At 38.0% G+C, this 25,494-nt stretch overlaps 1 pseudogene across 1 annotated transcript; it reads left to right on the top strand.

Annotated features, from left to right (window-relative positions):
• LOC149236090 (ABC transporter B family member 11-like) lies at positions 1-25,027 on the top strand (annotated as a pseudogene). Its single transcript, XR_016246206.1, has 9 exons — positions 1-116; positions 1,164-2,336; positions 3,007-3,911; positions 4,024-4,489; positions 4,678-5,074; positions 21,782-22,003; positions 22,160-23,171; positions 23,284-23,558; positions 23,791-25,027. The product of XR_016246206.1 is annotated as an ABC transporter B family member 11-like (transcript).
• The last annotated feature ends 467 nt before the right edge of the window (positions 25,028-25,494 follow it).

Genomic DNA, 25,494 nt, shown 5'->3' with positions numbered 1-25,494 from the left:
GCAAATGCAGGTAAAGGAAGATGGAGGAGGATTGATAAAACTGCAGAAATATTTTTGTGTGAGAGACTTGCAGATGTGTATGAGTCCACAAGTGTAGTGGGAAAAAGTCAAATGAGGTATGTATGGGGACTCATTTATTGATTCATGATTATATGATGTGTGTTTTTTGAAATTTAGATGCAATACAGATCAAGAAATGTATTGAATTTGTTTCTGTGATGTGAGGCACCATAGCAAAGGTATAATTGAGTGCATATTATATTATTTCAGATTTATTTATATAATGAATGCTATGCAAGTGTAGGTAAAGAAAGTTGGAGGAGCGTTGATGAAACTATAGAAATATTTTTGTGAGAGAGACTTGCAAATGTGTAGGAGAGTGTACAACTAGAAAGTGAGTTTAGGTGTATCTTCTCATTTCAATATAATGATTCTCCTTTCTCCTTTCTTGTTGAAGAATTATGATTTTTGGTAATTGCATAAGATGTACTTTTGCATAATATTGCTCAAAAATAATTTTGTTTTCATTTATGATATTCTCATAATATATTGAAGTGTTTATTTTGATTTCTATTTGGTACATTGAGTGGGAAATTAAGGTAGGTTCTAACAACCCATGATTCCATATTTCTATTTGGTACATTGAGTGGGAAATTAAGGTAGGTTCTAACAACCCATGATTCCATAGGTGTAGTGGATAAATGTTTATTTGGATTTTTATTTGGTACATTGAGTGGGAAATTAAGGTAGGTTCTAACAACCCATGATTCCAAAAATGTAGTGGGTAAAGGTGAATGTTGTGGCAAATGTATGGTCCCATATGTGTTTTTATTTAAATTTGAGTCATTTTACATTATTAGCCATCTGTTTAATTATTGAATGCAATGCAATGTAGGTAAAGGAATGTGGGTGTCACTAATGAAAGTATCGAAATATTTTCATGAGAGAGACATTGTAGTAGAGTGTTGAGGCAAAAGTGGAGGTCAATTTTCTTTTGGTGTGAAATTCATGTATGATATGCTATGTAATATTTCTGGTTATGAATACTATAATTTTCTCCCCCTTACTTATTTGTTTCATATTTCTCATAATATTTCATGTGTACTTAATATATTTTAGAATATTTTCTAGTCTGTTTAATACTTTCATTTTTTGGTGTGCAGGGTCCCTTTCGTTGGCCATGGATGCTTTTTGCAGTTGTAGTGCGCTATCTCTTATTTGAGTTTTATGTTTTACTTTTGTTGTTTTCGTTGTATTTTTCTGTTGTTGGTCATTTTTGTTTCTTTTGTTGTTCTATTTTGTTTTTATAATGTTGTGGCTTTTATATATTTGTATTTGTGAGCATGGCCATGCTAACTTACGGTTTGGTATTTTTTTTTGTGTGTTTTTTGAGCTTATTTTCTCTTGTTCATATATATATATATATATATACATATATATATATTTTGGATTCAATGGGTAAATTAAAGAAGACCTAAAAGACCAAATGTGGGTTTAGGGTTGATGCAGAGTCTACAAGTGTAGTGGGCAAACATGAATGAGGTATGTATGGAGGAATTTACTTCTTTATGGGGAAAGACGAAAGAGGTATGTATGGGGTACTTGTTTGTTACCAAGTTACATGGTTTCATGCCCATTTTAATTGAACTCATTTGTTGCTTCATCTTTATATCATGCATGTTTGTTGACATTTTGTGCAACATAGATCCAAAATGGTGAAGGGCCACCGGTGAAACTATCGAATAAATTTGTGTGATGTGAGGCACCGTAGCAAAGGTATAATTGAATGCATATTATATTATTTGAGATTCATTTATATATTGAGTGCTATGCAAATGTAGGGAAATGAAGGTGGAAGAGCATTAGTAAAGCTACAAAAATATATGTGTGAGAGACTTGCAGATGTGTAGGAGCCCACAAGTGTAGTGGGCAAAGGCAAATGAGGTATGTATGAGAAAATTTACTTGTTTATGGGAAAATGCAAAAGAGGTATGTATGAGGGAACTTGCTTGTTACTAAATTATATGGTTTTGATTCCCATTTTAATTTAACTCATTTATTGATTCATTATTATATAATGTGCGTTTGTTGAAATTTAGATGCAACACAGATCAAGAAAGGTGAGAGACCACTGGTGAAACTACTGGATGTCTTTCTGTGATGTGAGACACCATAGCAAAGGTATAATTGAATGCGTATTATATTATTTGGGATTTATTGATATAATGAACGCTATGCAAATGTAGGTAAAGGAAGTTGGAGGAGCACTGATGAAACTATGGAAATATTTTTTTGTGAGAAAGTTGCAGATGTGTACGAGAGTTTATAGCCAACAGGTGAGTTCAAGGATATATTCTCATTTCAGTACAATGGTTCTCCTTTCCCCTTTCTTATTGAAGAATTATGATTTTTTGTGATTGCATAAGATGTATTTTTGCATAATATTGCTTAGAAGACATTTTTTTCATTTATGATATTCTCATAACATATTTAAGTGTCTATTTTGATTTCTATTTGGTAGATTGCATGTGATATTAGGGTAGGTTCCATTTGTGTCCTTTGAGTTTATTTTCTTTCGTTACATATTTTTTCTTGCATTCAATGGGTGGGGAAATTATGGAAGACCTTGACAACCCATAGTGTGGGTTTGGGGTTGATGCAAAGTCTACAAGTGTAGTGGACAAAGGTGAATGAGGTATGTATGGAGGAATTTACTTGTTTATGGGGAGAGGCGAAAGAGGTATGTATGGGGGAATTTAGTTGTTTGTTACTAAATTATTTGGTTTCATGCATATTTTAACTTAAGTCATTTGTTGTTTCATCATTGTATCATGTATGTTTGTTGAAATTTAGTTCAATACAGATCAAGAAAGGTGAATACCATTAATGAAATTACTGAATATGTTTATGATATGAGACACCATAACAAATGTATAACTAAATACATATTATATTATTTTTGATATTTATTTATGTAATAAGTGCTATGCAAAATTGCAAATGCAGGTAAAGGAACGCGGAAGAGCATTGATAAAACTTGTGGATGTGTAGGAGTCCACAAGTGTAGTGGGCAAAGGCGAATGAGGTATGCATGGAGAAATTTACTTGTTTATTCGCAAAGGCGAAATAGGTATGTACGAGGGAACTTAGTTGTTTGTTACTAAATTATTTGGTTTCATGCATATTTTAATTGAACCCATTTGTTGTTTCATCATTGTATCATGTATGTTTGTTGAAATTTAGGTATGTATGTTTGTTGCAAAGTCGAATGAGGTATGTATGGAGGAATTTACTTGTTTATGGGGAGAGGCGAAAGAGGTATGTATGGAGGAACTTAGTTGTTTGTTACTAAATTATTTGGTTTCATGCATATTTTAATTGAACTCATTTGTTGTTTCATCATTGTATCATGTATGTTTGTTGAAATTTAGTTCAATACGGATCAAGAAAGGTGAAGGACCATTAATGAATCTACTGAATATGTTTGTGATGTGAGACAACATAACAAAGGTGTTTGTGATGTGAGGCACCATAACAAAGGTATAACTGAATACATATTATATTATTTTTGATATTTATTTATATAATAAGTGCTATGCAAATTTAGGTAAAGAAACGTGGAGGAGCATTGATAAAACTTATGGATGTGAGTGTAGTGGGCAAAGGCGAATGAGGTATGTATGGTGAAATTTAATTGTTTAGTCGCAAAGGCGAAAGAGGGATGTATGAGGGAACTTAGTTGTTTGTTACTAAATTATTTGGTTTCATACATATTTTAATTGAACTCATTTGTTGTTTCATCATTGTATCATGTATGTTTGTTGAAATTTAGTTCAATACAGATCAAGAAAAGTGAAGGACCATTAGTGAAATTACTGAATATGTTTGTGATGTGAGGCACCATAGCAAAGGTATAATTGAAAACATATTATATTATTTTTGATATTTATTTATATAACAAGTGTTATGCAAATGTAGGTAAAAGAACATGGAGGAGCATTGATAAAACTTGTGGATGTGTAGGAGTCCACAATTGTAGTGGGCAAAGGCGAATGAGGTATGTGTGGAGAAATTTACTTGTTTATTTGCAAAGACGAAAGAGGTATGTAAGAGGGAACTTACTTGTTTGTTACTAAATTATATGGTTTTGATTTCCATTTTAATTTAACTCATTTATTGATTCATTGTTATAGGATGTGCGTTTGTTCAAATTTAGATGCAATGCAGATCAAGAAAGGTGAAGGACCATGGGTGAAACTACTGAATATCTATCTGTGATGTGAGACACCATAACAAAGGTATAACTGAATGCATATTATATTGTTTGGGATTTATTTATATAATGAATACTATGCAAATGTAGGTAAAGGAAGACAAAGGAGAATTGATGAAACTACATAAATATTTTTGTGTGAGAAAGTTACAGATGTGTAGGAGAGTGTAGAGCTAGAAAGTGAGTTCAAGGATATCTTCTCATTCCAATGCAATGGTACTCCTTTCTCCCTTCTTGTTAAGGAATTATGATTTTTTGTGATTGCATAAGATGTATTTTTGCATAATATTGCTTAGGAAACATTTTGTTTTCAATCATGATATTCTCATAAGATATTTGTTTCATGTTTCTTAGAATATTTTGTGTATTAAATATATTATTCATAATATGTTTTTCGTGTGCAGGGTGTCCTTGGTTGGCCATCGACGCATTTTGGGATTACTACTCAGTGTCTCCATCTATTGTTTCTTTTTGTTTGTTTGTTTAGTTTTGTTCTTTTTTTGCTATTGTTGGTTGCATCTTTTGTTATTGTTGTGTGCTTTTTTTTTTAAATAACTTTTACGTGTTTTTTTTAAGCATGGCCATGCTAATTTGTTATTTGATATTTTGTTTTTTCTTATGTGCTCTTTCATCTATTTTTCTTACGTGATATTTTATTTTTCTTATATGATTATTCATCTATTTTTGTTCTTTCCCTTTTGTTTTGGGATTTAGTGGGTGGAGAAATTGAACAGGTCTTTACAACCTATATTTGGGTTTAGTTCCAAAAGTGTAGCGGGAAAAGGCGATGGAGGTATGGAGGTATGTATTGAGGGATTCACTTGTTTGCTAGTACATTACTATATGGTTATATGGTTCCATGCTTGTTTTAATAATACTCATTTGTTGCTTTATAATTATATCATTTGTTTATAGGTATGTATTGAGGGATTCACTTGTTTGCTAGTACATTACTATATGGTTATATGGTTCCATGCTTGTTTTAATAATACTCATTTGTTGCTTTATAATTATATCATTTGTTTAAATTTAAATGCAATGAAGGTGGAGGCCCACTGATGAAGTGATTGGATATCTTTGTGTGAGAGAGATTTGGGACACTATAACAAAGGTTGCGGCCATGTCATAGAGGGTAAGTTATCTTTTGGGATAGAGGGTGAATATCTTTTTTCTTTTTCTTTTTTTGTTTTTGTTTTTCCACTCCCATGGCTTTTATTTGTTTGCATTTGTGAGCATGGTCTCATAAACCAAGTCAAATATCCCAAATAGTAGTAACAACCTCACCTTAAAATGTGCTTTTCTAGAAGAGTTATTCAATCAAGATAGATAAGATATGTGGACAACTCGCCAGCATGAGAAGATGTGCAATTCAAACCTCCTTCATATGTGTGTCTTTCAACCTTTCCAATGGTCAATCTTCAATTCAATGCATGCAAATATGTGTAAATAATCCCTTTGCAGTGAAAATTATGCAGTGAATGATGGAAAATAACATGTAGCTAAATACAGTGCACCAATTGGAAATGACTAAATAGGTGGCCCCATTTAGCATAAACGATGTGCATAAACTTAATGTGAAGCTATAGATGTCGTCAATTAGCATAAACAATGTGCGTAAACTATGTACCATGAACCCATCTTCCTCAAACCAGTTGCTGTTTTCAATTTTGTAGGTAAGGTATGATAGACGTTTTCCTTTTAGACACCTTTAATCTCCTCAAATAGTTGATCTTCTTATTTGTGTAAAAAAGTATTGCCTAGGCTCATTGCCGCAAAATCTTGCAGGTACAGTGAATGGACTCACCGGGAAAGGGCCAAAGTCTATGGCAATAATGAGGAAGGGTTGCCACTATTACCTCAACAACCTTCCTCATGCTATTTAGTGATTTCAATCACAAGGGAGGCTTCCCTATGCCACCTACAAGGTATTCTAATACTATGGCTCAAGATGACTTGTTTTGGAGGTCCCGAGATAGGTAGAGGGCTTGGCAAGGCCTAATATGACCAAAATATTCAAAGCTAGGGTTCACGCTCTCTAATGTTAGACTAATGACCCCTATGCAATAAAACAACACATTATGCACAAATTTGTTTTTAAAACTCTAGTGATTACCCTAGATGTTTAAGAGAGAGGGTTTAGGGAAATTTAATTTAGTAGGACAATTATAGACTAGTGCCTTAACCTACAAGGGAAATAAATACTCTAATACTCTAATAGTGTGATGTCACTCTCCAAATTAGCTCAATAAGCCCTCCAGTGTGAGGTAATGTTAAGGAGTGCTCCATACTCCATGAAGTGCCTTAACGATCATGTGCAAGCCATCAAAAGTCTCCATGCCAATATGTCATGCGCAAAAGTGCCCTACATCACCCTTACAAGAGGAAAATGAGTGACATGACATCAAAATATCTCAAGTGTTGGGGCTCCAAGGTGGTGTACAACCCCTCCCTTGTCATCTCAAGGATGACCCATCTAGGTTCTAGATCAGGTATCGAACTCGTGACCTACGCTTTGATACCACTTGTTGGTAATCACGATTGCCGTTAGACCAAAACCCGCAGGTATTAGTTAACGATTGCATTACTAGAGATAAGGATCCACATGAGGCGGTTAGTCCATGTCGCGAAACACATGGGGAGCGCTGGTTTATCAAATGTTCAACAGTAGGGACCACAGGGACCACTACGATATACTTTGGTGCTGAGGCATGTTGAATTATTGAGGAAGGGAACCACCATAGGGATTGCATGAAATATATATGTTTAATAAAGAGAAGGGTTTTATCATCATAGCTAAGGTTTCATGAGTGTGTATTAGGGTTAGCTACAATACAATTAGTGTTTTTTCTAGGGTTTGCATGAGGTTAGGGCAACAAGGGTTATTCCTGTATTATAAGAATATTTGCCATCTCCAACAATGCCATATTGACATTAATGACAACCTTGACCAACAGTGTTCCCCTTTGTCATTGATGGCAATATTCTTGCCCTTTCAACATTCTCTCCCCCTATCAAGATGCTTCTTGATATGCTGCTCCATCGTATTCCCTTCATTAATGATAGTTCTCCATGATAGATATGTTGCTCCCCTTGTCAAGGTGCTCTTCCTTCTGGCAATGTGGTCCATGATAGATGTGTTTGCATTTCTTCATGTTATGAACTCCTCTAGCTTACGAAAGATTGATTTAAGAAAGATTGATGCGTAGTGATCAAGTGGAAGACATCTTCATAATTTCATGAGCTACTCCCGAGAGATGATCTATCAAGATTGTACATATATGACTCATCAAGGATTTCATATGGCTCTTCATGGATAACTTCTGCAAGAATAGTCAAGAATCATAAGCTCCCCCTAAGAGTATGCATGGTCTTCTTCTTGGCAGAATTTCATCATTAAAACTTGGTCTTCTTATTTGCAGTATTTCATCATTAAAACTTGGAAAATCATATTTGCCAAAGATATACTCATCAAATTAACAACATGAGTGGATGTCTTAGTTGTTCAAGAGACTTTTGGATCCAATTTGCTTCCTTCTCCATACTTGTGTAACTTTCTTTTCTTGCTTGGTAGACATGTTTTTAGCTTGTTTAGGGACCCGAGTCAAGTTACAATCACGAGCCATATGTCCAATGTTATGACAATTGAAGCATTTAGTTTTGTACATAAATGAAGAAGCATAATTTCCTCCTACAAAGTTGCTTATGAGCCATATGTCCAATGTTATGACAATTGAAGCATTCGGTTTTGTACATAAATGAAGAAGCATAATTTCCTCTTACAAAGTTGCTTATGGGAAACTGATGGGGACCATTATATTTGTCCTTGTGGTATGCCCTACAATCCTTTGCCATATGCCCAAAATTTGTACAAAAATAGCAATAACCAAAAAATATACTTTGGTACTTGGAGGATGGAGATTGCCTTGATGAACTTCTAAGGTCAATCTGTCTTGGGATCCTTTAATCAAATTTCTTGCTTCTTGCATTCTATACACCATCTGCATATCTTCTTGAAGTAGGGTTTCTTCCAATGTCATCTTGACTCTTCTCCTTGCTTTTGTTGGAGCTGGGGGCATTGATATTTCTTCCAAGCTTCTCCACATCCTTGTTGTTTGAAGAATTAGAGTTTGCGTCATTCCTTTTTGAGGGTTCATTTGCATAACTAAGACCTGATTTATCAAGAGGAGATCTTTGATGACTTAGGATGTCATCTAGGGTTTGGGAGCTCTTTAGACTCTTATTCAGATGATCAACTTCTTTTCTCAGGAGATTAATTTCTTCGTTCAACATCTTGCATTCTTCATCCTTCTTTGCTAGATGGTTCTCCATTTCTTCCTTTATTCTGGTTGCTTCACATGATTGGGCCTTAAGTGAGGTGATTTCTGATTTTAACTTGGACATATCTTCATTCTTTTCTTCAAGTTGGCATATCATGGCATTTCTTTCTTTTTCTGCTTTATCCAATTGATTTGTCATGGATATGACTTCTTCATGATGTATTTTCTTGTTTTGATGACAATCCTCCTTTAGCTTGGTGAGATCCTTATCTCTTTCTTGTACCTGAAGCTTAAATAGGTCAACTTCCTTCCTTGTCTTGTCAATGTTGTGGTGACCATCTTGTAATTGCTTCTTAAGCTCTTCATTAAGTCAACTTCCTTCCTTGTCTTGTCAAGGTTATGGTCACCATCTTGTAATTGCTTCTTAAGCTCTTCATTTTCTTTTTTCAAACTGCTTATCTCTTCTAGGGCAGCTATAAGTTTTGCTATGAGATCTTCTTTGAAGTCTTTTTTATTTTATTCATCTTCTAGGTCTTCCTTGGCCTTGATGTCTTCATTTATGTTTTCAACTTCCTTTATGGGTTCTAGATTTCCTTCTTGCTTTCCATCATCTTCATGAATAGAATTCATGGTCAATGCTCCTTTTGAGCGAAGATTTTGAAGTTTGTCCCACATACCTTTTGCCGATGAACATTTCTCCATTTTGGCCTTTATGGGATCCGATAGCCCAGTCAAGATTGCTTTCATTGCTCTTGCATTATATTCCTTGGATTCTATTTCCATCATGCTTTCAGTAATCATGGATTCCCAAACTTCAAAACCTTGAGCCATTAAAAAATTCTTCATTTTTGCCTTCCATATATCAAAGTTTCCATTGAACAATGGAGCTTTCCCAATTTGATTATCTTCTAGTTTCATGGTTGAAGAAGAGACCTCTTTAGAAGGATTGGAGGCTTTCTTCTTTGGACTTGCAATCAATGTTCTAAGGATATACCTTCAAGCTGTTAGGCTTTGAGTGAAGGTACTAGCTCTGATACCAATTGTTGGAAACACTGAGAGGGGGGGTGAATCAATATTTCTTTTCAATTGTTATTTTTACTAGTTAGATCACTTATAATTAGAACACAAAATGAACAATGATAGAATAAATAATTTTATTAATCAGATATATTGAGTACAATAATAGTGTAGGGCTCCAACCCTAGATGAAGACACCAATCTTCAATCTCCCAGGCTCCAACCTATATTATGCCAAGCATCAACTTGGACTTCCCAAGGCTCCAACCTTGTCAATTTGAGGCACCAACCTCTAGGGATCCAACCCTATCTCTGGTACAAGCTCCAACCTGGTCTCTTGAAGACTCCTATCCTCTAGGGCTCCAACCCTATCTTCCAAGGCACCAACCTTGTCTCTATGAGGCTCCAACCCTCAACTTCAATTCATCAAGATAAGTTTGATGATTCTTTATGGCTCCGAATATCTTCCGCAACGAGCACTAACAATATCTTCAAAACTGCCTTCTCCAAATCACTTCATCAATGACAACCTTATCTTCTTAGAAGGTATTGCCACTGCGCTTCATGTCACCCAAACAAAAACTCCAAGGTCACCTCATGATGGCTTCAATAAGTTGTCCCAAAAAATGAAGGCTTCTCCAAGGTGTGCACTAAATCTTCAAGGATGCTCAAAAAAGTCTTCACAAGATCTGTACACTAGACTTCACAAAATCTGCACACTAGAGATGCTCCAAACTTCACAAGATCTGCACACTAGAGACGCTCGAAACTTCTCAAAAGCTTCACTATCTAAAGCTCCAAATAATTCACTGTCTAGAGCTTCAATTTCTTCACTGCCCAAGGCTTCTTCACTATCCAAATACTTTACTGCTCAACTACTCCAAGAAATGCTCCAAGACTCCTAATGTTTCACGGTCCAAGACTTTTTCACTTCACTGTTCAAAATCATAAATTATTTAATATCACTATTCAAGCCTTCAATTCTTCATGAGTTCTTCATTGTCCAAAGATTTTAAGTCTGTTGATTTTGGGTAGGATTGGATGTGCTCTAGCTTCGAAATTTTGTGGAGGGACTAGAATACATGAGATCTCCAGAACCCAGAAATCGTTTGGAGAAATTCCACCCGGATGAGGAGTTATTAAAATAATTAATATTTTTAATGGGTTTCTAAGTCTAAACTTAGGAAAATAAAAATATTAATGTGTATTAATAAGAATATGGGTGAGAAACTTCTAAGTGACGAGGATCAAGCTTGTTTTAATCTTAGCCATTGAGTAAAGATTAGATCACGGTTGTTGATTCATCAACATGAAAAGTATAAGAGAAGGCTTGAGGGTCAGTTGGAGATACACTAAGAGATCAAAGAGTTCGATTTTCTGGGGCGTGGTTTGCTGAGAAAGTCGAGGTAAGTGATCTGAGTTGCAGTGAGTGGGGCAGTTCGGCAGAGGGTGCTGAGTCCAAGGCCGAGGATACATAGCAGAGAAGCAGCAGGAGAGACAACGCGGCTCCAGAGAGGGTGACACAGAAGCTAGAGGGGCTGACGTAGTACCTTAGAGGCAACGCTGGGGTTTTCTGTGGGGCAGAGAGAGTAGCAGTTCATCAAATCGACTTCTGAGCAAGGGAGGCTCACTGGGAGGTTGACGCAATTCCTAGAGGAGGTGACGCAGTTCTAGCGCAGAGCTTGGAGCAACCATCGCTGCCCAGCACTAGGAACATCAATTGTCATTTGTGGGGTTTGATCATCTAGTTGCTGGAATTGTCAAAATATTTGTCTCTGGATAGAGGTACTTTTGCTAGGTTTATTCACTGTTGGGTGAGCCGGGTTTGGCACCCTAGTTGTATTCAGAAATCTGCTTAATAATGCAAACCCTCTATATGCTGCACTGATTTTCCCGAATTGGGTTTTTCTGGGGATGATTGTCCAAAAATAATGGTGTCCCTTGTGTGATTGTCTCAATTTATTTCAGTTCATGATCTGTATATATGTGTAGGCTGCAATAGTGTTTTCATCACTGTTTAAGTAATTAAATAACTTGTTGAATGTAAAGAACAAGTAGGAGATGATGAACCAGTGATTGTAGTAGGATTTCTGATGTGTAAATTCAGAAATTTTCACATGGTATCAGAGCATTGCAGATCATAGGAGATTGAAGACACCAGCCGAGAAATCCAGAGAATTTGCTGCAGAGTAGTTGTCTTGAGTGACAGTGCTGCTTCAGAGGCAGAGGAACAACTGCAGGAGTGAAATTGAGCCAAAGAAGTGACGCAGAGGCTCATGTAGTGCCTACGTCAGCATTTCGAGCCTGCAGAGGGTGACGCAGAGCCATAGAGGAGCCCACGCAATGATTGTGTCAGCGCTCTGGGCAAGTGCAGAGCCTGAGAGCTTCGAAACAGTCAATTACCAGGCTGAGGGAGAAGAGAAGATTCGATTTGAGGAGCTGGTGGGACGGTGTTTCTGATTGGTGTAGAACAGTTTGTGGAGACACAATCGAGGTAGAGGGAGTCACTGCCTTGACAAATTTCTAGCCAAAGAAATCTAGATCCAGGTTGCAGCAGCAAAGGAGGATTGGAGAGGAAGTGATTCGATAGTCGGTAGGAGGATTTTCGTGAAGGAAATTGAGACTCAGAGGGTGTCTAGAGGTGCTTGTTCCTTAAAGGATTTTTAGCGCCAAAGAAATCCAGATACAAGTCGTTTTAGATTGACAGTGGGAGAGGGAGAAGAGAATTTGACCCAGACCTATTTTTGAGCAGAGATGGCAATGAATGGGTTAAGGGATTATGACAGATTGGATGGAGCATCCAATTTTGTCATCTGGAAGGCCAAGATCCTAGCAATCCTAGACAAACATCACATCAAGGACTATGCCTTGAAGGTAGTTGCTGAGCCGGTCGACGTTGATCCATTGAAGAAGTACGAGGAGGCCCAGGCTAAGGCCAAGTGCATGATCCTAGATAGGGTCAAAGATCATGTAGTACCACACATTGCTGAGAAGAACACAACAAGGGAGATGTGGGAGATGCTGATGTGGGAGGTGCTGACCACCTTGTATCAGGGATCTTCCGTCCAATGAAAGATGCTATTAGAAAATCAGCTGAGACAGTACCAGATGCAGAAGGGAGAAGAGATCGATCCCTTCCTTCTTAGGTTGCAAGGGATTCACGACTAGTTGACTTCTGTGGGGTCTACACCAGATCCCGAGTTCATGGTCAGCACTGTCCTAAATGTAGTTACCTAGGACTTAGAGATTTTTGTCCAAAGTATCTTGGGCAAAGTGACTCTCCCCAGTTGGGAGGAGATGTGGGTAGCTCTTCGATAAGAAGAGCTTGGGAGGATGACAAAGACAGGGAGTAGCGGCAAGGGAGCCCGGGTCAAGAAGGAGGAGGAGGAGGATGCGACTCTCGCATCGACGAGACAACAAGGGCAACAAAAGAGAAAGAAGAAGGACATAACCAAGGTCAAATGCTTCAACTGTGGGGAATTGGGACATTATGCCACTCAGTGCCCCCGGAAGAAGGGCAAGGGGGAGGCTTCTGAATCAAAGGCTGCTCCAGTGAAAGCGGACAAGGAAAGCGAGGATGACGATTGTGCCATGAGTGCTCATGCACCTCTATAGAAGAGGTGGGGTGACATGGAGTTGTAGTCGAGAGGACTACATGAGGGCAGGATCCTTGAGGTGCCCAAACTCTGGGATCGCATACAGCTACGGGAGCCCTTAGCGACAGTAGGAAAGTGACGGGTGTTGGTTGGAGCGAGGTGTGATGGAGCGACAGTGGCATTGCTAGAGTGCCAAAGTTTGAGGCAGCGTAGTGGATGTTGTAGCGGTGCGAGAGGCACAGAGCAGTTTGCAACAGCGTAGTGGCAACAGAGGGTCAATGGAGATTAGCAGCAAATGTAGCTTTAGGATCACGAGGCATCCACGCTGAACAAGATGTCAGTTTTTGGGTGAATTTTCAATTGCTTACTTCTTAGTAACTGAGTTGCAGTGCAACAGTTAGCAGTGGCAGTGCTATGGGCAGCATGATGCAACATTTTGAGAGGGAGCTGCAGTACAGATGTAGCAGTGGTAGTGGCAGAAACATGGGCAGTAGTACATGAAGCATTGGTGCAATGGAAGGGTAGCAGGCCAAGCATCAACAACATAGAGGACTGATGCAGTGGATCAATGTAGTACTTTTGTTGAGAAGTGTTACTAGAGCACATTCCTCGCTAAGAGGGAGTGTTGATTTTGGGTAGCATCAGATGTGCTCTAGCTCTGAAATTTTGTGGAGGGGCTAGAATACATGAGATCTCCAGAACCCAGAAATCGTTTGGAGAAATTCCACCCGGATGAGGAGTTATTAAAATAATTAATATTTTTAATGGGTTCTTAAGTCTAAACTTAGGAAAATAAAAATATTAATGTGTATTAATAAGAATATGGCTGAGAAACTTCTAAGTGACGAGGATCAAGCCTGTTCTAATCTTAGCCATTGATTAAAGATTAGATCACGACCGTTGATTCATCAACAGGAAAAGTATAAGAGGAGACTTGAGGGTCAGTTGGAGATACACCAAGAGATCAAAGAGTTCGATTTTTCTAGGGCGTGGTTTGCTGAGAAAGTCGAGCTAAGTGATCTGAGTTACAATGAGAGGGGCAGTTCGGTAGAGGGACCTGAGTCCAAGGCCGAGGATACATGGCAGAGAAGCGAAGCAACAACGCAACTCCAGAGAGGGTGACACAAAAGCTAGAGGGGCTGATGCAGTCCCTTAGAGGCATTGCTGGGGTTTTCTGTGGGGCAGAGAGAGCAGTAGTTCAACAAATCGACTTCTGAGCTAGGGAGGTTCACTGGGAGGGTGACACAACTCCTAGAGGAGGTGTTGCAATTCCAGCGTAGAGCTTGGAGCAGCCATCATTGCCCAGCATTGGGAACAACAATTGTCATATGTGGGGTTTGATCATCCAGTTGCTGGAATTGTCAAAATATCTGTCTCCGGATAGAGGTACCTTTTCCAGGTTTATTCTCTGTTGGGTGAGCCGGATTTGGCACCCTACTTGTATTCAAAAATCTGCTTAATAATACAATCCCTCTATATGTTGCACTGGTTTTCCCGAATTGGGTTTTTTCTGGGGACGATTGTCCAAAAATAACGGTGTCCCTTGTGTGATTGTCTCAGTTTATTTCAGTTCGTGATCTGTATATATGTGTAGGCTGCAAGTGTTTTCATTGCTGTTTAAGTAATTAAATAACTTGTTGAATGTAAAGAACAAGTAGGAGATGATAAACCAGTGATTGCAGTAAGATTTCTAATGTTTAGATTTAGAAATGTTCACAAAGTCACCACAGGTCTGAGCTATAATTGGACTAGACTTCCACCGATCAAGTCACAGTTCTGGGCTTATGTGTGTGCCAAGATTCCACAGGTCTTTGATGTGTAGACTGAGCTTTATAAACACTGTCACAGGTTCAAGCCAAGTCACAGATCCAAACCATAACATGTGACTGTTCTTCTAAAGTTTTTACTGGTCCGAGCTTCAAAGAGGCACCCAACAGATCTACTTAACACCACATGTCTGAGTTAATAAGTTCGAGACTGTTCTATATATACAAGAAACTATCATAGGTTATCAAGTTTTATTACTGTCCGACACCAAGCTCACATGTGAAAGGTCTGTCACATATTAGAGAAGAAATCTATCTGAGCTCCAGTTCAGAGACAGTCCGAAACTTTGAAAGGTAAAACAAGTCCGAGGCACTACTCAACGGGTCCGAGCTTCAACCTAGGCTGCAACAGGTCCGAAGGTTGATTCGAGCCTCAATCCAAGGCACTGTTGTATGACCGTAGATGTAGAAGGTCTGAATTGTTGATATCACAGGTCCGAGTCAAGTGATCCGAGCTAACTTTCCTCAACAAGTGATTCGAGCTAACTGTCCTCAACAAGTGATCCGAACTAACTTTCCTCCAATCTGAGCTAACTGTCCTTTAAGGTTTATTGTTGGTTCGAGTGTCAACAGATCTGAGCTCTTAACGAATGACTGTCCATAGTGACTGTTCTCAAGGTAATCACAGATCTGATGTGAGGTCCGAGCTCCAGAAGTTATCACAGAGATATGAATCCAAGCCTCCACAAATTGTTGTAGCTTTGAGCCTCCCACAGATGACTGTTCCACTTAGTCTGGGCTTTCCACAAGTGATAATGATTATAGGTTTAATGCCTTTCTAGAGGAGTGTAACTCAGGTCCGAGCTTGAAAGACCCTTAACACAAGAATTGCCCAAACAATTAATGTTCTTTTTCCTCCTTGAGTTTTGTCTCCTTCTGAGCCTCATATCTGTATTGATCACTGAGATTTTATGACTTGAATGTCGAGTTTTAAGTGTTAATATATACAAGTTTTTTTGAGTTATACGAATAGACATGTCAGTTGGAGGAGAGGCTGACTTTTGTTGAAGCCGACTAGTGGCATTTGTATATATTTGCATTTATTTATTTAGATGACAAAACGTTGGTTAGGTAGGGACCACAGGGACCAATACGATATACTTTGGTGCTGAGGCATGTGGAATTATTGAGGAAGGGAACCACCATAGGGATTGCATGAAATGTATATGTTGAATAAAGAGTAGGGTTTTATCATCATAGCTAGGGTTTCATGAGTGTGTATTAATGTTAGCTACAATACAATTAGGGTTTTTTCTAGGGTTTGCATGAGGTTAGGACAACAAGGGTTATTCATGTATTATAAGAATATTTGTGATCTCCAACAATGCTATATTGACATCAATGACAACCTTGACCAACATATTCAGAGTATTTCTTAGGACATTTTCTTTCCTTAAAGGTGCCACGGGGAGCTGGATGTCCCTCTACATCCTTCAATGTACTTCGAAGCCATGCCAACCTTTTCTTGGATTTTGGAACAACGACCCTAAGTGGTTCCACTAGCTCAATGGACCCTTCTAGCTCTTCCTAATGATCTAAAGGATGTTCCAAAGGTACATAAGGACCTAAATCCACATCCTTGGGAGCCTACTGCTTTTCATCATCACGAGAGAGACCCTTTCAATCTTTAGTAGGCTGCATCATTCCACTCTATTTGACTCTCTGCTCCCTCTAAACTAGAATCTCTTCTAGTCTTCTGGCATGGTTCTAGATGTCTAGTTCCATTTCTCCCTCTTGAACACAAATCTCTCTATCAGAGTTTGTGCTCCACCCTGGGAGAATACTCTTGTCATAAACTTTTCTTTATTCTTCCCAATGCTTACATCTATTGCCTAAGCCTAAGCAACCTTCACAATGTACCTGCAACCCTCATTAGGAGGTCCTTTTAATCTGAGGATTGTAGGGAATTGTCAACTCCCTCTTGATCCTTGCCTTCTTGCAGTAAGCATTGCAATCTCATCAAGCTAGAAATGCTCATCCTTGTCCTCATCATCAACATGTTGCTTTCCTTTCCTTTCAGGCATGAGCTAGGGTTTCTTTTTTCAATGGAAACATCGATCTAGGTCTAGCTCTAGGGGTTTATCTAAAAACCCTAGGGCTGTCTTATCCAAGACTTCTAGTCTTCTAGGGTTTACAAAACCTTAGACTTCCAACTTTCATCGACATCCTGTGAATCACGTCACTGGAAAATTTTCTCCTCAACTCCCTCTAGTTCTAGAGTATCTTTCAACTTTGTTCCTAAAACTGCCCAACAAGGCCCAAAAGTGAGCGCTTATCTTGGTTCTGGTACTCTAATTTCTAGAGCTTAAGTCATCCCTATTCTATGATATCAAATAATTAAGAATAATTCATCTCAGCCATGCTACCAATTGATTGATCCAACTTCAAGTGGCACGAGCATGGTCCAAACTTCTTGGTAGATCTTAGATGTCTGCTCGATCCTGGGAGAATCTTCTATTATGCACTTTAAATCTCCTAGGTTAATGTCTTATGAACATTAGTGGATCTATGTTGTTATTCACCCCACACATAATCTTTAACCAATTACTCATTAGTGCTTTGAGGTTAAATCTCTTCATATTAAATTTTTTATTTTACTTGATTAGAATTAGGCTATAATCCACCCATATAGTGTTTGACTTTGTTAAATCGTTCCTCCATAATTTATGTGATTTTTTCGCATAAAATCAGTGGAAATAAAAAGTAAATATGTAGTACATTGTTTATGTTACGATAATTAAACAAATTTACCAGGAATTACTTGCCCACCATAATTTATGGAATTCTTTGCATAAATTTAGGTAAGTAAATATGTTGCTACATAAAGATTGTAACAACTCAAAAATTTAACACAAATTTTTCCTTGCAAGATCTTATTGTTATGATACCATGTTGATTTTTCAAGTGCTAGACAAACACAATTTTCCACATCTGGTAATTACTTCCAATGATATATGAACATCATTAAGTAACTATACACAAAAATTCAACTTCTTAGAAACATTGGCTCTTCCTTAGATTACTTCATACGATCATTAAGTAATTATACACAAAAATTCAACTTCTTAGAAACATTGGCCTCTTCCTTAGATTACTTCATACGTCTGAGAGAGAGAGAAACATATGTGGTAACAGTGTAATGGGTGTCTTTTTTATAGTGATATTAAGTTGCCCCAAAGAGGTGGTTGCCCTAGATTACTTGATACGTCTGAGAGAGAGAAATATGTGTGTGATAAGTGTGTAATGGGTGTCTTTTTTATAGTGATATTAAGTTGTCTGCCCCAAAGAGGTGGTTGCCCTAAAGAGGCATGTCTCTGTTTAAATTAAATTAATTTTTGTCTTTCTTTCTTTTAATTTTAACTTAAATTAAAATTAAATTAAATTAAATTAAATTTTCGTTCTTTTGATTTTGACTTGTGTGGCTGGGAATACCTCCCGCAGCTACCCAAAAATCAACAAAAAAAGGAGATGAAAGCGAGTCTTAAAAGAAACAAATGCATTAGAAGATCGAAGCCGTATCTTTCTCTTCATTCTCAACACCTCATTTATTTGGAACTTGCTATGGTTCATCCATCTGGAGTGGATCCATCTGGCCACTCCACACGATAATGAGACTTCAAGCAGCTAATTCTTGCTTCTAAGGGTGAAACAATTTCTTATCCTTCTGTTTGGGTTAAGATTCATCATTGTCAAGTGCATGGTTCTTCACCCTAATTGATCATCCTGGTTTGAGGTGGAAGTCCCAAACATATTGATCATCCTGGTTTGACTAAAAATCATATTGTGATTGATCTGGAATTATCAGATCAAAATTGCTCATCTCACAGAAGCCATAACTCTAAAAGTCCCAAACATATTTACCTTTCCATATATATAATAGGTGTGACCACTTATTGATAGCCACTTGTCCAACCCTCCCTGCTTTATAATGTTCTCATTACCATTGACATTAACATTGATATATCTATAAGCAATACCCTTAGAACAACCTAGGAACACAACTACTAAAATGAAATATGTTCTTTAACTAGACAGCAAGGAGATAAAAGCAACAAAAGCAACAAATGTATAAGAAGATTGAATGCATTACTTTTACTTTATCTCCATTCTTACTCTCCATGATTCTTCCATTCTGCCACCCATAGATTAGTGTGACTTCTATCCGTTAATACCAACAAACAAAGAGGGAGAGAACCTGTTTCTGATTCTTCTCTTGTGGTTTTGTTCCATAAATGTCACATCATGAGGGTGCATGTTCCTTCCCCTGTTTCTGATCCTTCTCTTGTGGTTAAGTTCCATAAATGTCACATCATGAGGGTGCATGTTCCTTCCCCTTGCCTGATTGTGCTGGTTTGAGGTAGAGTGACAACATTTGTTTGTTCTTTTGCACCTGTGATAGTTGTTACCCCTAGCATTACCATTTTTATATTTGGGCAATTAGTTACATAATAATTATGAATTAATTTTAGCAAACTTGTGAAAAAATAACATGTATGATGATTCAAGTAGAATTCTTGGATTTTTAAACTATGCTATAATTTAGAAACATTCTCAATGTTTTGAATGGACACCGGACACCCTACCCATCATTAGGGAATCCAATTGAATCTTTGGTCCCCTTCAAAGTTTCAAAGCTTCAATTGGATCCCATGATGATGGGTATAATTCCACTTTTTAAAAAGCCAAAAATTCTAATTGAACTTTGACAAACTATGAACCTCTACATAGTGAAATATGTAAGTTGATGTTTTTGTGAGTCCGTGTTAGAGATTTTGGCTTCTTCTTGTTAAACAATTTTCATTACATCTCTTCATCTCTCATATAATTGAAAAATATCTTGTGCGGTGATTCAAGTAGAATTCTTGGGTTTTTAAACTGCGTTATAATTTAGAAACATTCCCAATGTTTAGAGTGGACACGTGACCCATCATTAGGGAATCCAATTATGCTTGCAAGGATCTATCACAATCTTCAAAACAAGATGCAAAGTTGCAAACCAATCTCGACTGCGAAAGATATTAGTTGTAGGCTTCTAAGGAAGTTTTTGATATTGAAATTATTTATAGTTTAGAAGGTGATAAATTAACTATGGCACCAATTGGAGTTGGACAAGTAAAAAGAATCCTTTGGGCAAGAGCCATCTATTGGTCCAATAGGTAATTCTTTTCACTCTAATCAACGTTTTGCATTTTTGTTTTTCCATGGATCGATATATAATTGTTAGACCAAAGATGTCTCTGGTTCAGGAATTCCACAAGCATCTGCTCAAAACCCTCTTCAATGACTATTGGATTCACAAAGAAACTCACAACTATCAACAAAGCAAGAACAAGAAGATAAATCTACACTCCCTCTTACAACAACACAATTCCTTCGGGTTGAGTACACTTATTAGCTTCCTTGGGGTTGAGTGCACCTATTAGCTTTGTCTGATGAGGTTAATTTTGAATCCTTTTCATGTATCAATGCCTACTCCAACCCCTCTATCTACTGAATATACTACATAATTGCCACATCTATTCCCTATTAAAGGTGGATCAACATCCATAGACATTGTTTTCTCCAAGTTTTACGAAGAATGTTTTAGAAATGCAAAGTTGAAGTGGTGCATTACCCCCATTTAAGCCATCTGCATACTTCATTGTGATTCCTCTACTTTCGTATATCTTTGAAAGAGTTTCAAAGTTCTTCAAACTTAACATTTGTGGTAGTCAAACAACTCTATCTGTGCAATAGAGACTGATGAAAGGAAGTTAGTCAAGTCATAGAGGCAATGATTGTATTTTGTCTCCAATTAATGTGCAGGTTGTGATGCAGATGTTGGCACACTTCTTGATTTCCTTTTCTCGATGATAATCTTTACAGAGCACAAATTGTTGTGTTAAACAATGTTATTATTTCAAGAGCAGCACACAATTTTAATAAACTTGTTTAGTTGTAGTTCCAATCCAAAAGAAAACTAGATCAGGTTTAGTTCACAATTCTATAAACTTGGACAACCCTGATTCAACGGATCTGTCAATACATGGTCATCCTTTGACTGCTTACATTCGAGCAGGATATACACGCCTCCAAGTTTCAACAAATGCTATCTAGGAAGGTGGTCTTTGTCCATGTGCTTTTTTATGAGACAATTGATGATATTATCCAAACTCACTTAGGGACTTGCCCTTTGTTTCTATTCGCAACAAGGTCCTAGTAGAAATTTCTACCTTCACTGTTTCTTGATTTCGTTACCTGGCTTTATCTACTTCCATAAATGTCCAAATGTTCAGTACATCCTGCTGGCCTGTTTTCTATCATTCGGTAGAAGTAATGTCATGGTACTTATTTATCTAAGATTTGATCATGGCACAAGTATCAGGATTCAGAGCCACTGATATGTATATTTACATTTTTGGTCTGATTCTACTAGAGACTTCATGTGTCAACATTCATGTGTTTGTCTATTTGGTGATAGAAGTTTGGCTTATACATTGCCTTCAATTATCTGCATAATTGAGGATTTTGTGTTATGGAGTCATAACATTTTCCAAGTGCATGTGAGTTGCAGGAGAGACTTTGTAGTATTTCTCTCTCTTGTACATATGGGACCACAAGCCTCCATTTCTTGAGAGCATCAACATGTCTTCTATATTCGTGATACAAGTCACAATGGTATAACTGATCATTAACTATGTAACTAGTGAAAATTGTAATTGATGTGCAAATTAACAGTGTAATTATATTACTCTAATGGAAGATTGTACAATAACCTTTATCATATGTTTATATTTGCCGTTGTTTGTTCAGGTTGGGAAATTCATCCAGGTCGTGTCCACATTCTTCGGAGGTTTTGTTGTCGCCTTCATCAAAGGATGGAAACTTACCCTAGTAATGCTATGTACGATTCCCCTTCTTGCACTGGCGGGCAGTGCTATGGCTATGATAATATCAAAGATGTCAAGCTGACGCCAGCAAGCATATGTAGAAGCGGGCAATGTTGTGGAGCAGACAATTGGTTCATTTAGGACGGTAAGTATGTGATCAACAACACAAACCACGCCTTTTCATGTCATAAAACCAGGTTTCTTTAGATCTGAAATTGAGGGTTACCATGTTTTCATACGAGCACCAGTTCTATTGTATATAATCTATTCAGATTAATAACACGTTTTAGTTACATTTCAGGTTGCTGCTTTTATCGGGGAGAAGAATGCTGTTACTGACTATGAAAATTCCCTTACAATTGCTTACAAGGCTACTGCTCGTTAATGGTTGGCAGCTAGTTTGGGCGTTGGGTCTTTACATTTTATTTTGTTCTCCACCTTTGCATTGGCTCTTTGGTATGGATAACGGTTAATTATTCATGAAGGATATTCTGGCGCCGAGTGTGATTAATGTCATCTTTGCAGTTCTGACTGGAGGCATGTGAGTTGAATCTGCATTGTGAAATGCATTATTGTCACTTGATCAGGAAATTTGACTATAGGGATTTGCACTTATTCAAACTAGATAAATTCACATTAATTAATGAGAACACAATGATAAATGTTCTGCTGGATTTCAGGTCTCCGGGACAGGCGTGACCATGTTTAAATGCCTTTGGAGCTGGACAAGCTGCAGCTTACAAAATGTTTGAGACAATTGATAGAAAGCCAGAGATTGATGTATATGCGTCACCATGTTTAAATGCCTTTGGAGCTGGACAAGCTGCAGCTTACAAAATGTTTGAGACAATTTATAGAAAGCCAGAGATTGATGTATATGATACAAATGGATTGGTACTTGAGGATATTCAGGTTGATATTGAGCTTAAAGATGTACACTTCGGTTATCCAGTGCGGCTTTATGTTCATATATTTTCTGGGTTCTCACTGGAAATACCCAGAGGTACCATTGCAGCTATAGAGGTACCACTACAGCTATAGTTGGAGAGAGTGGAAGTGGGAAGTCCACAGTTATATTATCTTATAGATAGATTCTATGATCCACAAGCTGGTGAAGTGCTTATAGATAGTGTCAATATCAAACAATTTAATGGATAAGGCAAAAAATTGGACTTGTAAGCCAGGAACCTGCTCTCTTTGAAACCACTATTAAGGAGAATATTGCATATGGTAAAGATGGGGCAACACCAGAGGAAATACAGGCTGCTGCAGAGCTTGCTAATGCGGCAAAATTTATTAGTAACATGCCTCAAGTTTGTAGAAATAGATCTTCATTATTGGTGATTGGTATGTTCCTCCTTGTGGAAATGCGTTTCTTTTGCACAACATTTTGTGTATGCTGACAGTCATGGTTGCTCTTTTCAGGGGTTTGATACCCAATTCGTAGAGCATGGGTACCCAATTATATGGAGGTCAAAAGCAAAGGATTGCAATTGCGTGGGCTATTTTAAAAGATGCCCGAATTCTCCTCGTCGATGAAGCTGCCAGTGCCTTGGATGCAGAGTCTGAAAGAGTGGTTCAAGAAGCTGTTGATAGAATTATGAGAAATAGAACAACAGTTATTGTTGCAGATCGTCTGGCTACTGTCAGAAATGCTGATATGATCGCTGTCGTCCAGCGTGGCTGTATTGTTGAAAAGGGTAAATTTTTGCAATGCTTTAGTTTTTAATCTTTATTAACAAACAACACAGATATCGACAATCTAGCATCCACTTGCTTATAAAACATTTTTTCTCCATTCCATTATTAACAAATATTGTTCAAACAACAAAAAATATTTGATATTTTGCAACAGGCTTAGTGAGGTGACTCTTCTGTGTTACTCATTACTCACGCAGAGCTATTAATGGATATGAGAAATGTTAATTTCAGGTTCACACTCCCAGCTCATCATGAACCCATCTGGGCCATTCTCCCAGCTTATACGTCTGCAGGAAACACATCCATCAAAAGAACAATATGCAAATGATCCTGAGCATATGTAAATGCATTTGCGTGATTCCAGGACCGTTGGCAGGCTTAGTAGTCGAAAGTCATCTCTTAGACGATCTATAAGCAGTGGATCATCGGGAATTGGTGGTAGTTGTAACTCTGTTTCTTTTCCATTTTCGTTGCCTGGTGGAGTTGGTCTCCAGGAAAATGTTCAAGTAGGCAAAAGTAAGCCAAAGAAGGGCTTCATGAATTGGTTTTCGTCCAAAAATCAGGGAGATGTCGAGGATGGGCAGTTAAAATATGGAAAAAGTGTTGTTTCATGCCTAGCATCTCTCAACAAGGCAGAGACTCTAGTGTTCATACTGGGATCCATTGCAGCAGTTGTTCATGGGGTTACATTTCCTATTTTTAGTCTCTTGCTTCCAAGTGTTATTGCCAGTTTTTACGAACTTCCACATAAGCTTCGAAAAGATGCCAGATTCTGGGCACTTATGTATATAGTTTTGCAAGCAACATGCCTCCTCATGGGACCAACACAGATCATCTGTTTTGCTGTTGCTGGTGGCAGGCTTGTGCGACCTATACGATCATTGACATTTAACAAGATTGTTTACCAGGAGATTGGATGGTTTGATGATAGTGGACAAACCTTTTACCGTTTTGTTAATGGGAGGAAAACACTCCAAAGAGTAAACACTAAATTTGTATTCGCCTTGGGCAGACGTTAGATATATCATATTGGTGATTATCGAAACTCCAAATTTGTGCAATAGGTGCAAGATTATCAACAGATGCTGCGACAGTGCGTAGTATAGTGGAAGATGTTGTTCAGAATATTTCAACAATCACTGCTGGTATTGTTATAGCTTTTTCAGCAAACTAGAAGTTGGCACTTTTGATATTAGCTCTCCTGCATCTGCTAGGTCTTTAAGGTTGAGTTCCAGTGAAGTTCCTGTAGGGTTTTTCTGCTGATGCAAAGGTTAGGAATGTCACTGGCTCTGAAAAGAGTGTACAGACTGCATATTGCTAGACATGGTTTATAAATCATATTAGAATATGTATAACTGGACAAGTTTTTCAATTGTGGTTCATGGTTTAATACAAATCGGACTTTCAACTGTAGACCAGGAGGATTCTCCTCTTCCTAAAGAGCTTTAAACATTTTGGGATGTTATTACTATAGAAAGGGATCATATTCCAGGTGATGTATGAGGAAGCCAGTCAGGTTGCAAATGATGCTGTTTGGAAGCATTCGAACCGTTTCCTCCTTTTCTGTCTCTACAATGAGCCTTTACAATGAAAAATGCTCTGCTCCCTTGACCGGGACGGCATTATGTTGTTCTTTCATGGCAAGAAGGACCGGGATTTCTGCCTTGTCTCTGAGACCAATTTACATATCAATGGGCATTTCATTGGCAAGAGCAAGAAAGAGGGTCCGAAGCGCGATTTCACCTGGGTGCAGTCCATCGGTATGCAGTTCGATTCCCACAAGCTCTACCTGGGCGCCAACAAGGTTGCCACGTGGGACGATGCCCACGATGAACTTTCTCTCTTCCTGGATGACCAGCCGATCGTCCTCCCGCCGGCCCGGGGCGCCGAGTGGGAGTCTGGTTGGACACAACTCCCCTGAATATTATTAGGCAT

The sequence above is a fragment of the Pinus tabuliformis genome, chromosome 8 (assembly GCF_031772625.1).
Source record: "Pinus tabuliformis cultivar Carrire ecotype Pingquan chromosome 8, CPIR1, whole genome shotgun sequence".
NCBI lineage: Eukaryota > Viridiplantae > Streptophyta > Pinopsida > Pinales > Pinaceae > Pinus > Pinus tabuliformis.
This window is presented reverse-complemented; position numbering and strand designations above follow the sequence as displayed.